This window comes from Plecotus auritus (genome assembly GCF_963455305.1).
Source record: "Plecotus auritus genome assembly, chromosome: 3".
Lineage (NCBI taxonomy): Eukaryota > Metazoa > Chordata > Mammalia > Chiroptera > Vespertilionidae > Plecotus > Plecotus auritus.
Genome location: NC_137772.1, coordinates 37631856 through 37647697, shown reverse-complemented (window position 1 = coordinate 37647697; position 15842 = coordinate 37631856). Strand labels below are relative to the sequence as shown.

Genomic DNA, 15842 nt, shown 5'->3' with positions numbered 1-15842 from the left:
AGTTTTAAAAAAACACTATGAACAAATTCCTATGCACACTGCGGGCCCGGGACGAGTCGGCTGCTAAGCAGGACAGGCAGCGGCACCCGGCGGGCCCGATAAATGTCCTTGGCTGGCCACATGTGGCCCGCGGGCCATAGTTTGAGGACCCCTGGATAGACAAATGTTGGTCTGTGAGCTGAGAGTTTCTTAAAAAATGATATAATAGCTAGATCTTGCTTTCTAATGCAATTTTTCAATAATAGTTACCAGGGCTACTTAAAAAAATGGCTAATTCTAGGACTGGGACACACAGGCTGAGCCTAGAGCATGATGTAGGGCCAGAAATTAAGAAAGTGCTCAAAAATTTCAAAAAATCCCATTGAATAGGTATGCCTTTCCCCAAAAAATACTTTGCTTGCATTGAGTCAGTGCTAACTTCTTGCATTCATTTTTCTCTTTCAATCCTTATGATCAACAATTTTTATGTATGCAAATTTGATAATTTACCTGGATCATTACAAGATACATTACAGGTTAGAGAGCTAAATCATAGTTCAGGTAAGTTACAGAGCTAGGGATTAGACAAAAAGCTGTATATCTCCCAATTTCACTTTTCTTTCCAAATAAATCCCAAGGCTTCTATGTTAAGATATCACACTCAGAATTATTAAGATAGGCCTGTGATATTAGCAAAAAGAAGGAACCTTATCTATGCAAGACGTGTAATAAACATTTTAAAGCTAAAATAAAATTTTACTGTGTCTGAGTTGAAGGTCTCCTATTATTTTGAAGACAGGTTCCACAATTTTGGCAATTCCAGATGAACTGCCTTTTACCAAAATTTATCATATAATAAATTATGTCATGATACTGAAGAAGAAAAACAATAACTATTACATCATAATGAAGTATCTTTGGCACTGAAAAAAATGTATTTATTCATCCTGAGAGGCAATTGTTCCTGATTCCCCATAAGGTTTCATCTTACATATAACACTGACAACAATGAACAGAAGCCAAGAGCTCTGTAATTCATGAGCTGTGTTCATTGATGCTTCCTCATAGAGAATTAAACGATTTTATTCACAAATGGGTACTTGCTTATGCAAATTAATGATCATTACAAAATAAAGCATATCAGAATCCAAGAAAACCCTATACTCTTCCAACATATCTAATACATTCTCAATTGTTAGTTGATAGTGATTTTCAAAATATCATAAAATACTTTTTTTTGTATAAACTTTACCTTAATATTTTAAATATTGTAGCTCTTATTTATTCCCATATTTTTTTTAAAAAGATGGTGAATATGGCCCTAGCCGGCTTGGCTCAGTGGATAGAGCATCAGCCTGCGGACTGAAGGGTCCCAGGTTCGATTCCGGCCAAGGGCACATGCCTGGGTTGTGGACTTGATCCCCAGTAGGGGGCGTGCAGGAGGCAGCCAATCAATGATTCTCTCTCATCATTGATGTTTCTATCTCTCTGTCCTTCTCCCTTCCTCTCTGAAATCAATAAAGAATTAAAAAAAAAAAAAGATGAATATGGAATGGTGAAAGAACCATGAGAACAACTTCTGCACAATTGGTGTATCTACAGAGACAGCTGTTTGTCATTGGTTTTATGCCACCTATACAATTTTAATTGCATTTTTAAATAATTTTAAGCATTGATGCTGGAAGCAAAATAAAAAGAGATCAGAGTTTCATGCAGATTCACATGAGCATATTAGATACTGCTTGTCAACAGCAATCTTCCATTTGAAATGTTTCTTCTTAATAATCAGTATAGAGAAAACATCTATTAATATTTAACTATTCTACCTTTTACCATTATTTTGGTGCATTCACTTGAATTTTATTTTCAAAAACCTAAAAATAAAGATTAAGTAAGACAAAACTCTTATTAATTACAATTGCAAAATGGAATTCTGTGGTACTTCTCCCCATGTTTTGGGTTAGTGATATAATTTAATATGAGACTATTAGCTTTTTCTTTTCTTTTTTAAAATCTTAATTTATAAAATTATTGAACTATTTATTTCCTTTGGTTAATTTAATTTGAATTTTCTTTTTTATTGACCTTAATGTGGTGACACTGGTTAGCAAAATTATATGTTTCAGATGCACAATTCCATAACACATCATCTGTACACTGTATTGTGTGTTCACCACCACATTATGCATAATGATATGTCATATGATAATTTTCTTCTCTTTCTGTAGTGCAAAGGATGAAAATATCAAGCACAAGTCTAAATAATGCCAGATGCAATATTCACATGGAACTAATTCTGTTCATTTAAATTTTCTCATTATCATCATCATCATCACTCTTTCAAATAAATTGTATGGCTATTTATTACTTACATGTAGAGGCTATCTTCTCCAGTCTTTTTTTTTTTTATATGACCATTCTTTTTCCATGGATTTAGAATTAGAGTTTTGCATGAATGTGCTCAGTTGTTAAAAGTGAATTGTCTTTGGCCACCAATCCATAATGCTTGGAATGTTTCCAGATGGCCACACTGATTTCAACTGTTCTGCTACACAATGTAGATTGTTTTAGGGCTGTCATTGGGACACTTCCAGAGATAAAATTGCTTTAAACCATTTGGCCTTTCTTATCTTTTGTTTCTCATTATTTTAAATCTCTACTACAGCACTAACAGGAGTTTCCTATAGGAAAAAAAAAAAAAAAGAAAAGCAAAAAATCACACACAAAAAATACCCTGTATAGACTCATATTTTTAAGCAAGGTTCTCTTTCCAAGGACTGTTATCTTTTTTGTTAAGTGTACTTTTGTGCTTCTAAAAAGTTTGAAATTTGATAAGTGAAGAACTGTTACATTTATCAGTAAAACAAACAGTAGGTGAACTATAGTTTTTCTCATGTTGACCTAAGACTAAGTCCAAAAATTAGAGGTAGAACATAAATTTAAAACTTATAAATCTTTATCTTATAGTTAAAAAGCAAACAGACAAGTGAACTTTTTTAATTCTAGGAAGAATGTTTATTTCAATTGATATCTAAGTGTTCATTCTTTGTGGCTGTATTAAGTTCATTAATCCACTTATACAAACACTAAGATAGCTATTCTTTGCTATAATTTTTTTATGTTAAATACCCAGCTCCAATTACAAAAGCACAACTCTTAAAGAGAAAGAATCCATGTATTAACTTTGTAAGTAATCCAAACTTACAAAAACAGCACGGAGCTCACCAATATCCTGGCCCACAACTGATTTTCAGCTCCTTAGTCATTTATTCATTTTCTGTTTATTAAATTACTAGACCATAAGAATTCTTAAAGAAACTAAGTATGCATTATTTACTGCTGGAATCTCACTTGATCCAGAATAGTTATTCAACTATGAAGAAATGTAGGTATATTCAATTATTCAATTATAATAAAAAATTAGCAAAATGATTTTTAATTCAACTCTGGAACCAAGTGATGAAGAAAAATTACAAATGTGAACTGTTAATGCTTTCTATTATAAAGTATTAGGTTCTCAGAAAAATTGTTAGAATTTAAGACAGAAAGATTCAGACAGATAGCAGAATATGATAAAATCAACTTGGAGACTAGAATGTGATGTTTCTAATGAGAATGTCTCTTAAAAAAATTGATAGTACCTGAGTGATAATAGAAAAGGTTTCCTTCTGTCATGTTTGAGCAGATGATAAAGGGAAAACAGGTTAATATGTAAAAGAAATATTTGAAGAAACTGGGCCATCAAATATATTAAACCATCAAGGCTTTAAGTTTCTTGAAACCAGTAAAAAGTAACATCTTATAAATCAAAAAACTAATTATAAAAAGAAAATTATAAAATATAACAGGAGAGCTACTTGTGATTTATTTGGAATTTCTTCTTTGATTTAGATAAAAGTTTCCTTTGTAGTTCAGATTAAGCATCACAAGATTAATGGTACACTTAGATAAGTACTTTAACATTTTTCCAGTTACTTTCTTTGGAGATCTGGCCTTAGCAGTGCACACATAAATTGCCTATGACTTATTACAGTTACATAACCACTTAATAAATGCCAACACAGAGAATCTTCTCTTACAGTTTCTTTTTATTTTTCTTCTTTCTCACTACAAACATCTGATTTCATCTCTTCAGAGAGTTTTGGGTACTACCAGTGACTGACAACTACAATTCTAATCCCAAATTTATATCCTTCAAATAAATTACATTTCCTTCTTCACACAACTTCTAACAACTTTTATATAGAGCTTGGTTATTAATATCTAAAGAGTGCTATTGTATAGTTTTCAAATTAATTTTTTCTCTAATTCCTAAACTATCTCTATTTCAAATTAATATCTAGTCAAATTAATTTTGTCTCTTGATTATATAAGATCATGTGAACATACTAATAAGATTAAATCAAACACTTTAAATGGGTGAATTGAACATGAATTTTATCCCAATAAAGATGGTAAAAAGTAAAATAGACTCCCATTTCAAGCAAATCAAAATGAGCTTAAGGACAAAAATAATTACCTAACAACAAGAATTTGTGGTTAATTGAAGTATTGTAGACTGTGTTGGGAAATCACATCAGAGGGGGCCTCTAAGATGAAAGTCAGGTGATGAGGAGTCGAATGAATCTGAAAGGGTTCTCAAAGAAAGGACAACAGGGCAAAACCTCTAAGAATGAAGGAGGGCTCACCATGAAAGGAATTGGAAATTGGAATTCTAGTGAGTAGGAGATATCCTACCAGAGACTGTTTAATTTCCAAGAGATCTTGAAGCACGAAGAAACTAAATAAACACATGCAAATTGTTCAACATCTGATCTTTGCAAGACTTGTTGAAATAAAGTAGAAAGCAAAACCTGTAGCAATTAGAAAATATGTGTTCTAAATCGAGTTAATGTTTAGTGTATTTAATTGATTTTAGAGCATAAAGGCGCCTCTTATTAATCACAAATTTTCATATATTCATGTCTCAGAGATTTTAAGAAAGATAACTTAAATGAAAAAATTATACCTTTAAAAACATTATTTTAAATCTTGTACCAATCACATTTAGAGTCATATAAATTTTATCTGAATATACTATTCTTCTCAGGGAACTTATGAAACATACAACAGACTGTTCTTCAAAAACATACTCTAAGCCCATTTTGAAAAGATGAGTTAGAGCAGCTTCCTCCTCAGGCTTGAATTGAAATTAAAAATTATGCCATCTTAAGGCTAAGTTTTTGTTGTAAGAGCCAATGAAGCACTCACTCTGTAAGAGAACTCACAGAATTTGATTAATGCTAGCTTTTTAATATAAATATTGTATATCAACACATGTTTGTGGTATATTATTCTGATGTGTTTATAGTAGATTAATGCCTTCAGTAAAAAGTAAAATATCTTAATAAGAAAATAAATATTAAAAATATTTTAAGGTCAGTAACTGTTTATTTTATTTTATTTTATTTTATTTATTTTTTTTTTTTCAAATTTTTATTAAGGTATTATATGTGTACATATCTTACCATTGCCCCCCACCCCCACCCCACTCCCATACATGCCCTCACCCCCCAATGTTTTGCATCCGTTGGTTACTCTTATATACATGCATATAAGTCCTTCAGTTGATCTCTTATTTCCCCCACCTCTCCCTAACCTTACCACTGTAATTTGACAGTCTGTTTGATGCTTTACTGCCTCTGTAACTATCTTTTTGTTCATCAGTTTATAATGTTTTTCATTATCCCCAAATGAGTGGGATCATGTGGTATTTTTCTTTCATTGACTGGCTTATATCACTTAGCATAATGTTCTCTAATTCCATCCAAGTGCCTACAAATGGTAGTAATTCCTTCTTTTTTACGGCAGCATAGTATTCCATTGTGTAGATGTACCATAGTTTTCTGATCCAGTCATCTGCTGATGGGCACCTAGGCTGTTTCCAAATCTTAGCTATTGTAAATTGTGCTGCTATGAACATAGGGGTGCATATATCCTTTCTGATTGGTGTTTCTGGTTTCTTAGGATATATTCCTAGGAGTGGGATTACTGGGTCAAATGGGAGTTCCATTTTCAGTTTTTTGAGGAAACTCCATACTGTTCTCCACAGTGGCTGCACCAGTCTGCATTCCCACCAGCAGTGCACGAGGGTTCCTTTTTCTCCGCATCCTCGCCAACACTTGTCGTTTGTTGATTTGTTGATGATAGCCATTCTGACAGGTGTGAGATGGTATCGCATTGTTGTTTTGATTTGCATCTCTCGGATAATTAGTGACTTTGAGCATGTTTTCATGTGTCTCTTGGCCTTCCTTCTGTCTTCTTTCGAAAAGCTTCTATTTAGGTCCGTTGCCCATTTTTTTATTGGATCATTTATCTTCCTTTTATTAAGTTGTATAAGCTGCCTGTAGATGTTGGAAATTAAACCTTTATCAGTGATACCATTTGCAAATATGTTCTCCCATACAGTGGGGTTTCTTGTTGTTTTGTTGATGGTTTCTTTTGCTGTGCAAAAGCTTTTTATTTTGATGTAGTCCCATTTGTTTATTTTCTGTTTGGCTTCCATTGCCCTAGGGGCAGTATCACTGAAAAAGTTCTTTTGGCAAATGTCTGAGATTTTGCTGCCTGTGGATTCCTCTAGTATTTTTATGGTTTCCCGTCTTATATTTAAGTCCTGTACCCATTTTGAGTTTATTTTTGTGTATGGTGTAAGTTGGTGATCTAGTTTCATTTTTTTGCATGTATCTGTCCAATTTTCCCAACACCATTTATTAAAGAGACTGTCTTGACTCCATTGTATGCTCATGCCTCCTTTGTCAAATATTAAGTGCGCATATTGGTTTGGGTCGATATCTGGATTCTCTATTCTGTTCCATTGATCTATATGTCTGTTCTTGTGCCAGTACCAGGCTGTTTTGATGACAGTGGCTTTGTAATACAGCTTGAAATCTGGTATTGAGATCCCTCCTACTTTATTCTTCTTTCTCAGGATTGCTGTGGCTATTCGGGGTCTTTTTTTATTCCAGATGAATTTTTGGAGAGTTCTTTCTAGGTCTGTGAAATACGCCGTTGGTATTTTAATGGGGAGTGCATTGAATCTATAGATTGCTTTGGGTAGTATGGACATTTTAATGATGTTGATTCTACCAATCCATGAACATGGTATGTTCTTCCATCTGTTTACATCTTCCTCTATCTCTTTTTTCAGTGTCCTGTAGTTTTCTGCATATAAGTCTTTTACCTCCTTGGTTAGGTTTATTCCTAAGTATCTTAATTTTTTTGGTGCGATGGAAAATGGGATTGCTTTTTTAGTCTCTCTTTCTGTAAGTTCATTGTTGGTGTATAGAAATGCCATAGATTTCTTGGTGTTAATTTTGTATCCTGCTACATTGCCGAATTCATTTATTAAGTCTGTTAGTTTTTTGATGGAGTCTTTCGGGTTTTTTATGTACAATATCATGTCATCTGCAAATAAGGACAGCTTTACTTCTTCTTTTCCAATTTGGATGCCTTTTATTTCTTCTTCTTGTCTAATTGCAGTGGCTAATACTTCCAGTACTATGTCAAACAGGAGTGGTGAGAGTGGGCATCCCTGTCTTGTTCCTGTTCTTAGGGGAAATGGTTTTAGTTTTTGCCCATTGAGTATGATGTTAGCTGTGGGTTTATCATATATAGCTTTTATGATGTTGAGGTATGATCCTTCTATTCCCACCTTGTTGAGAGTTTTTATCAAGAAAGGGTGTTGGATTTTGTCAAATGCTTTTTCTGCATCAATTGATATGACTATGTGATTTTTATCTCTCAATTTGTTTATGTGATGTATCACATTTATTGATTTGCGGATATTGAACCATCCTTGCATTCCTGGGATAAACCCTACTTGGTCATGGTGTATGATCTTTCTGATGTACTGCTGGATCCTATTTGCTAGAATTTTGTTGAGGATTTTGGCATCTACATTCATGAGGGATATTGGCCTGTAATTCTCTTTCATTGTGTTGTCTTTATCTGGTTTTGGTATTAGGGTGATGCTGGCTTCATAGAAGGAGCTTGGAAGTGTTCCTTCCTCTTGAATTTTTTGGAATAGTCTGAGAAGGATAGGTTTTAGTTCTTCCTTGAATGTTTGGTAGAACTCTCCAGTGAAGCCATCTGGCCCCGGGCTTTTGTTTGCCGGAAGCTCTTTGATGACTGCTTCAATTTCTTCCATAGTTACTGGCATGTTGAGCTGTTTAGATTCTTCCTGATTGAGTTTTGGAAGGTTATATTTTTCTAGGAATATGTCCATTTCCTCCAGGTTGTCCAGTTTGTTGGAATAGAGTTGTTCGTAGTATTTTTTAACAATCCTTTGTATTTCGGCGGGATCTGTTGTTATTTCACCTCTTTCATTTCTGATCTTGTTTATTTGGGTCCTCTCCCTTTGCTTCTTGGTGAGCCTGGCTAGAGGTTCATCGATCTTGTTTATCCTTTCAAAGAACCAGCTCTTGGTTTTGTTGATCTTTTGTATTGTTTCTTTGGTCTCTATGTCGTTTATCTGTGCTCTGATCTTTATTATTTCCTTCCTTCTGCTTACACTGGGCTTTTCTTGTTGCTCTTTTTCTAACTCTTTGAGTTGTTGGGTTAGGTAATTTATTACCCCTGTTTCTTGTTTTTTGCAGTAGGCTTGTAGAGCTATGAACTTCCCTCTCAAGACTGCTTTCGCTGTGTCCCATAGATTTTGGATTGTAGTGTTTTCATTGTCATTTGTTGTCATGATGTTTTTTATTTCTTCTTTGATCTCTCTGGTAACCCAGTCATGGTTTAATAGCATGCTGTTTAGTCTCCATGTGTTTGATTTCTTTGGGTTGTTTTTATTGTAGTTGATTTCCAGTTTTATGCCACTGTGGTCTGAGAAGATGCTTGATATGATTTCTATCTTCTTGAATTTGAAGAGACTTTGCCTATGTCCCAACATATGGTCTATCTTTGAAAATGACCCATGTGCGCTTGAGAAGAATGTATATTCTGTGGCTTTGGGATGAAATGTTCTGAAGATGTCAATTAATTCCATCTGGTCTAGTGAGTCATTTAGGATTGATGTTTCTTTGCTGATGTTTTGTTTAGAGGATTTGTCCAATGGTGATAGTGGGGTATTAAAGTCTCCTACTATGATTGTATTGCTGTCAATGTCTCCCTTGATATCCTCCAGGAGTTTTTTTATGTATTTGGGTGCTCCTGTATTGGGTGCATATATGTTTACCAGAGTTATTTCTTCTTGTTGGATTGCTCCCTTTAGTATTATGAAATGGCCTTCCTTATCTCTTGTTATGTCCTTCAGTTTGAGATCTAATTTGTCAGAAATAAGTATTGCTACCCCAGCTTTTTTTTCAGTTCCATTTGCCTGGAAAACCTTTTTCCATCCCTTCACCCTCAGTCTGTGTGCGTCTTTTTTTCTGAGGTGGGTTTCTTGTAGACAGCAGATATATGGGTCGTGTTTTCTTATCCAATCTGTTACCCTATGTCTTTTGATTGGGGCATTTAATCCATTTACATTTAAAGTTATTATTGATAGGTACTTATTTGTCGCCATTCCTATTCTTTACCCCTGTGTTACTTCTTCGCTTCCTGTTTCTTTCTTTCTTTCTTTCTTTCTTTCTTTTTTTTTTTTTTTTTTACAGTAGACCCTTTAGCATTTCTTGCATTGCTGGTTTGGTGGTAATAAATTCCCTTAGTCCTTTTTTGTCTGTGAAGCTCCTGATTTCACCTTCAATTTTGATTGACAGCCTTGCTGGGTACAGTATTCTTGGATTCAGCCCCTTCCTTTGCATGACTTTGTATATTTCATTCCATTCCCTTCTGGCCTGATGAGTTTCTGTTGAGAAATCAGTTGCTAGTCTGATGGGGGTTCCTTTGTATGTAACTTTCTGTCTCTCTCTTGCTGCTTTTAAGATTCTTACTTTGTCGTTGGTGTTTGCCAATTTAATTATAATGTGCCTTGGCGTCGGTCTTTTGGGGTTCATTTTGCTTGGGACTCTGTGAGCTTCTTGGATTTGTGTGGGTTTTTTCTTCCCTATATCTGGGAAATTTTCTGTCATTATTTCTTCAAAGAGGTTTTCTATTCCTTGCTCAGCTTCCTTTCCTTCTGGAACCCCTATTATGCGGATGTTGTTTTGTTTCGTGTTGTCCCAAAGTTCCCTTAGACTCTCCTCCTGCCTTTTAATTTTTTTTTCTAGAAGTTGCTTTTCTTGGGTATTTTTTTCCATCTTGTCTTCTAGCTCACTGATGCGGTCCTCTGCTTCTTCTAGTCTACTCTTGATGCTTTCTATTGAGTTCTTTACAGCAGCGATGTCATTTTTCATTTCTTCTTGGTTCTTCTTCATTTCCTCTTGGTTCTTGCTCATATTGTCGAATTTGTCTTCCATTCTTTTCAGCCACCTTATGACCATTTCTCTGAATTCTTTTTCTGGAAGGTTGCTTGCCTCCATTTCGTTTACTTCCTTTTCTGGTGATGCCTGCTTTTCTTTCATATGCGGGCTGCTTCTTTGTCTCCCCATGGTCTCTCTTCTCTGGGTGTCTGGTTATGTAGTTCTCTCTCTCCTTATCCCAGGCGAAATCTGACCTTTCCGTGGTGGAGTGTAGAGCTCCTCTGAACCCGTGTGCTTGCGCCAGTTGGGGAGCGTTGTTCTGGGGCTCGCAGCTGTTCCTGGGGTGCCGCAGTTGTGGATTAGTAACTGTTTATTTTAAAATGCATATGAGAGAGTCATGGTACAGGAAGAGGAAGATACTTGGGACTACAATTTGAATGAGAAACAGAAGGTGACCAAGGCCAAGTATCCTCCAGTCAATCAGAAGTATGAATATTTAGATCATACAGCGGATGTCCACTTACACCCATGGGGAGATACGTTGAAGGAAGCTTTAGAGCAATGGGCAATGGCCATGTTGGGTTACATGACAGGTACTGAGACGATGGACCCTCTCCAAGCAATAGAAGAAGAAAACCAGGGAGATGATTTATAATCTCTTCTGTTTCACTTTTTGGATGAGTGGCTTTATAAGTTTAGTGCTGATGAATTCTTCATACCCCTGGAAGTGAAAGTACTTAGTCTTGATCAAGTAAATTTCAAATTATGGTCAATTGGGTGGAGAGAAGAATTCTCATTGTCCAAGCATCTTCAGGGAACTGAAGTCAAGGCAATAACATATTCAGACATGCAGGGTCTGTACTGAAGAGAAGCCAGTTTTTGTGATCATTGACATCTTATATAATACAAAGCTAATATGCAAATAGACCGAATGCTGGAATAACCAAACAACCAATCACTATGACATCGCTGACCACCAGGGGGCACACGCAGAACATAATGGGGGTCAGCAGTAGGTTGCAGAGCATGGAACATGGCGGGCATCGCTGGAGCTGATTAGTGGGGGTGCCAGATCAAGGCGGAGTGCTGGTCGCTGTCATTGGGGTGAGCCTCTGGTAGTTACTGAAAATTCTTTGCTCCCACGTGCCGCGGTCCTGCCTGGCACTTGCACCTGCTGCTGGCACCGGCCCCACTCACAACTGCTGTTGGCACCAGAGCTGCCGCTTGTACCTGCTGCAGGTGCCCAGCACAGGCCTCGATCACTAGGTGCCATCAGCAAGTGTGAGAGGTGGCTGCTGGCCCTGATCGCCCCTCAGGGCTTTTCCACCTCCCCCTGCTCCTGAGAAGCGATTGGGGCAGCAGCTGCTGCTCACACCCACTGATGGTGCTGGCCCCACACACATCTGCTGCTGGCGCCAGCTCCAATCGCTCTGCGTCATCAGTGGGTGCAAATGGAGCCATTGCTGACAGCGTGTGGGAGCTGCGGAGGCAGGAGTAGGGCTGTTGGCAGACAGGGGACTGAGATCCAAGGTTGGAGGGATTGGGAAGGGGTGTGGAGGATGGGCCGAGACCTGCCCTTGTGCCCACCGCAGCCTCGAGGCCCACAGTTCCTTTCAAGGTGCACAAATTTGTGCACTGGGCCCCTAGTTTAAGATAAAGTAAAAACTCCTCTGAAGAATTGTTTTTTCTCTTCTTTTTGAGAAGATACCATGATATAAATTCTACAGTCTCTGATGATATATGATGGTTTTCAGAACAAAAATTTTTTACTTAAAGTATGACTTTTCCACAAATGGAAAATGAAGGCATAGCCTTGGTCTGTATTTACCAGATATTCAAATATCAAAGAATTATTCAGGTAGCAAGAATGGTTCCTTATTTATTAATTCATTGCTGTAGCAACAGGTGCCTCACACCCTTCCAATGGAATGCTAGCCCTTCAACCTCATCCTAAAAGGGATCATTGATGTAAACAGTAGCCAAAGGATTCTGAAGCCTCCACATTCATATTGAATCCAATTTGGGAGAAAAAAAAATGATAATTTGAGAAATTTTACAATCAAGATTTTGCTTTCCCTCCAAATTGGTTAAGACATGTATTTTCTTTGTGTATTTTAAGAGTGGTTGTATTTTAGAATGCTGTAGGACAGAACCATCCTACGTTCCAGTTGGATATCTTAGAAGAAATAATTATACTTAAACAATAGGAGACTTCTCTAGAAAGAACCAATTACCTATCTCACTTTTTTTAAGTAGTGATGTATTGATACTTTCTCGTTTTCCCACAAGAAAAATGTAATGCCCTTAAAAACGGCCCCTTCTACCATGTAATTTTATATTAAAGCCAATATATTTATTCAGTTAGAGAAGAATGGGAGAATTTTTACATTTTTTAAATTATTTAAGCTCTTCATTAGAGAAGACAGGAGGGCAGGAAAACAACTTTAAAATTATCTGAACTTTTGTCAGGCCACAGTGGCTCAGTGGTTAAGTGTCAACCTATGAACCAGGAGGTCATGGTTCAATCCCAGTCAGGGCACATTGCCTGGGTTGCGAGCTCAATCCCCAGTAGGGGCATGCAGAAGGCAGCCAATCAATGATTCTCATCATTGATATTTCTATCTCTCTCTCTCCCTCTCTGAAATAAATAAAAGTATATTTAAAATGTAAAATAAAATTATCTGAACTTTTTAAAGTAATAACTTCTAAAAAATAAAATAAAATGTATATGAGAGAAGGCATAGAACCAAAATTAAGAACTTAAGTTTTAGAGTCATACTAATTTGATTTTGACATTTTATTCTAGCTGTATCTAACTATGGATATTGAAACAAATGTCCTAGTCTTTCTCTGGCTATTTCTTCATTTATTAAATGGAGGTATCAACATATCTAGTCATAGCATTATAGTGAGAAAAGAAGATAATGACAAGTGCTTGTTCAGCAAAAAAGATACTTTCTAATCTAATTTTAATTTAGCTATAATTTTTATTTTTGGAACTTACTCAGTAGGCAAAATAACAAAATGACAGAAATTTTTGGATATTTTTTTTTCTATTTTAATAAATATATGATAGCAGAGAGGTTGAGAATATTTGTTGATATCAGATTGATGAAACTTGAATATGAGCTTCACTATTTACCAGATTGGTATCAAGCACTTTAAATTCCCTGTACCACAGTTTGTTATCTATAAAATGGTTAAGTATTTAAATACTAATAACCCGGTGCATGAAATTCGTGCACATTAAAAGGGGATTAATTAGAGGAAATAATTTAATATTGCTATTTGTCCTTTCTCTAATAGAAGTGTCAGAGATGAAAGAAAATTAGTAAAATGTATATGAAAATCTTCCTCCTGTCAGAGTCTAGGGCTCACCACAGGACCCAGAGTCAAGTTCCCACCCACACACATGCATCTCAAAATCGCGTGAGACCCAGACCTGGCCAGCCCCCCTCATTGAGCTAGATCTAGACCCGGCCAGTCCCACCCTTGTCAAGCCCTGCCTGGCAGGGGTGTAGCCTGAGGTCCTCTGGCCCGGTGCCAGGATGGGAGGCATGGCCTGAGGTCCCCCAGCCCAGACCGGGGCAGGGGGGAGTGCCTTGAGGTCCTCCATCATGCCCTGCCAGGTCAGGGGCATGGCCTGAGGTCCCCTGTCAAGCCCAGGCAGAAAGGGGGGCACAGCCTCAGGTCCCCTGGCCCAGTGCTGGGGTGGGGGGAGCAGCCTGAGGTCCCCTAGTCCAGCACCAGGATGGGAAGTGCACCTTGAGGTCCCCTGTCAAGCCCTGCCAGGTGGGGGGCCTGTCCTGAGGTGCCCTGTCAAGCCCCAAGGGGGTGGGGGAGGGCATAGCCTCAGGTCCCTGCTGACTGCTCCTTAAGGCTCCTTATGGGAACTTGGCCTCAGCTGTGGGTGTAGCCATCTTTGTGACTGAGTGATGTTCATTAGCATATTCCCTCTTTATTAGATAGGATATTTTTATTGATTTTAGAGAGGAAGGGGAAGGGAGAGAGAAATAGAAACATCAATGATGAGAGAGAATCATTGATCCACTGCTTCCTGCATGCCCCCTACTGGGGATCGAGCCCACTATCTGGGCATGTGCCTTGACTGGGAATCAAACCATGACCTCCTGGTTCATAGGTCAACACTCAACCACTGAGCCACACTGACTGGCTAAATATTTAATTATAGTGGTAGAGATTGGTAAAAAAAAAATGTTACATGTAATATGGAAAACTACACAACACTAGTATGTGGTCTAAAAATGTAAATTTTCATAATTGCCTATACCACAGCATCAAGATTAGCAAGAAATTTTGCATAAATGCTTACCAAGAGAGACTAGAAATAATAGAAACAGACATGTAATAATTCCCAATGTGGGTTGTTCTTTCAGACACAAGCTTTAAAATATCTGCACTAGTTAAATTCAAGAAGAAAAATTAAAAGTTTAGAACTATCCAAGATGGTGGCAGAGTATATGGAAGCAACACTCACCTCCTCTCAGTACCAAACTGAAATTACAACTAAATTATAGAAAAATAATCCTGAATAATCAACTGCAGACTGTATGAAGAGAAGTCTTATAAACAAGGATTTATAGAAGAAGCCACATGGAGACTGGTAGGAAGGATAGAAAATCGAAAAAGGCTTTTCCTGCTCCCCACAGGCAGCAGTTGAGGTTTCATGGCATATTTCCTGAACTAGAACAAATAATCCAAAAATTTATATGGAACCACAGAAGACCTCAAATAACAGCGATCTTGAGAAAGAAGAACAAAGTCGAAGAAATCACACCACCAGATATCAAACTATACTACAAGGCCATCATAATCAAAACAGCACGATGCTGTCATAAAAATATACATACAGATTAGTGGAACAGAATAGAAAGCCCAGAAATAAACCCACACTTTTATAGTCAATTAATATTTGACAAAGGAGGAAAAAACATACAATGGGGTAAAGATAGTCTATTCAATGAATGGTGTTGGGAAAATTGGTGGGATAAGTGAGAAGAAAGAAAGAAAGAAAGAAAGAAAGAAAGAAAGAAAGAAAGAAAGAAAGAAAGAAAGAAAGAAAGAAAGAAAGAAAGAAAGGAAGGAAGGAAGGAAGGAAGGAAGGAAGGAAGGAAGGAAGGAAGGAAGGAAGGAAGAAAGGAAGAAGAAACAAAAGAAAGAAAGAAAGAAAGAAAGAAAGAAAGAAAGAAAGAAAGAAAGAAAGAAAGAAAGAAAGAAAGGAAGGAAGGAAGGAAGGAAGGAAGGAAGGAAGGAAGGAAGGAAGGAAGGAAGGAAGAAAGGAAGAAGAAACAAAAGAAAGAAAGAAAGAAAGAAAGAAAGAAAGAAAGAAAGAAAGAAAGAAAGAGGAAGGAAGGAAGGAAGGAAGGAAGGAAGGAAGGAAGGAAGGAAGGAAGGAAGGAAGGAAGGAGAAGGGAAGGGAAGGGAAGGGAAGGGAAGGGAAGGGAACGGAAGGGAAGGGAACGGAAGGGAAGGGAAGGGAAGAAGGAAGGGAAGAAAAGGAAGAAAGAAAGGAACTAGACCACC

General features: G+C 37.1%; 1 pseudogene across 1 annotated transcript; it reads left to right on the top strand.

Moving 5' to 3' along the window:
* The first annotated feature begins 10695 nt into the window (after window positions 1-10695).
* On the top strand, window positions 10696-11224 carry LOC308243492 (protein archease-like; annotated as a pseudogene). The gene has a single exon. The product of its transcript is annotated as a protein archease-like (transcript).
* The last annotated feature ends 4618 nt before the right edge of the window (window positions 11225-15842 follow it).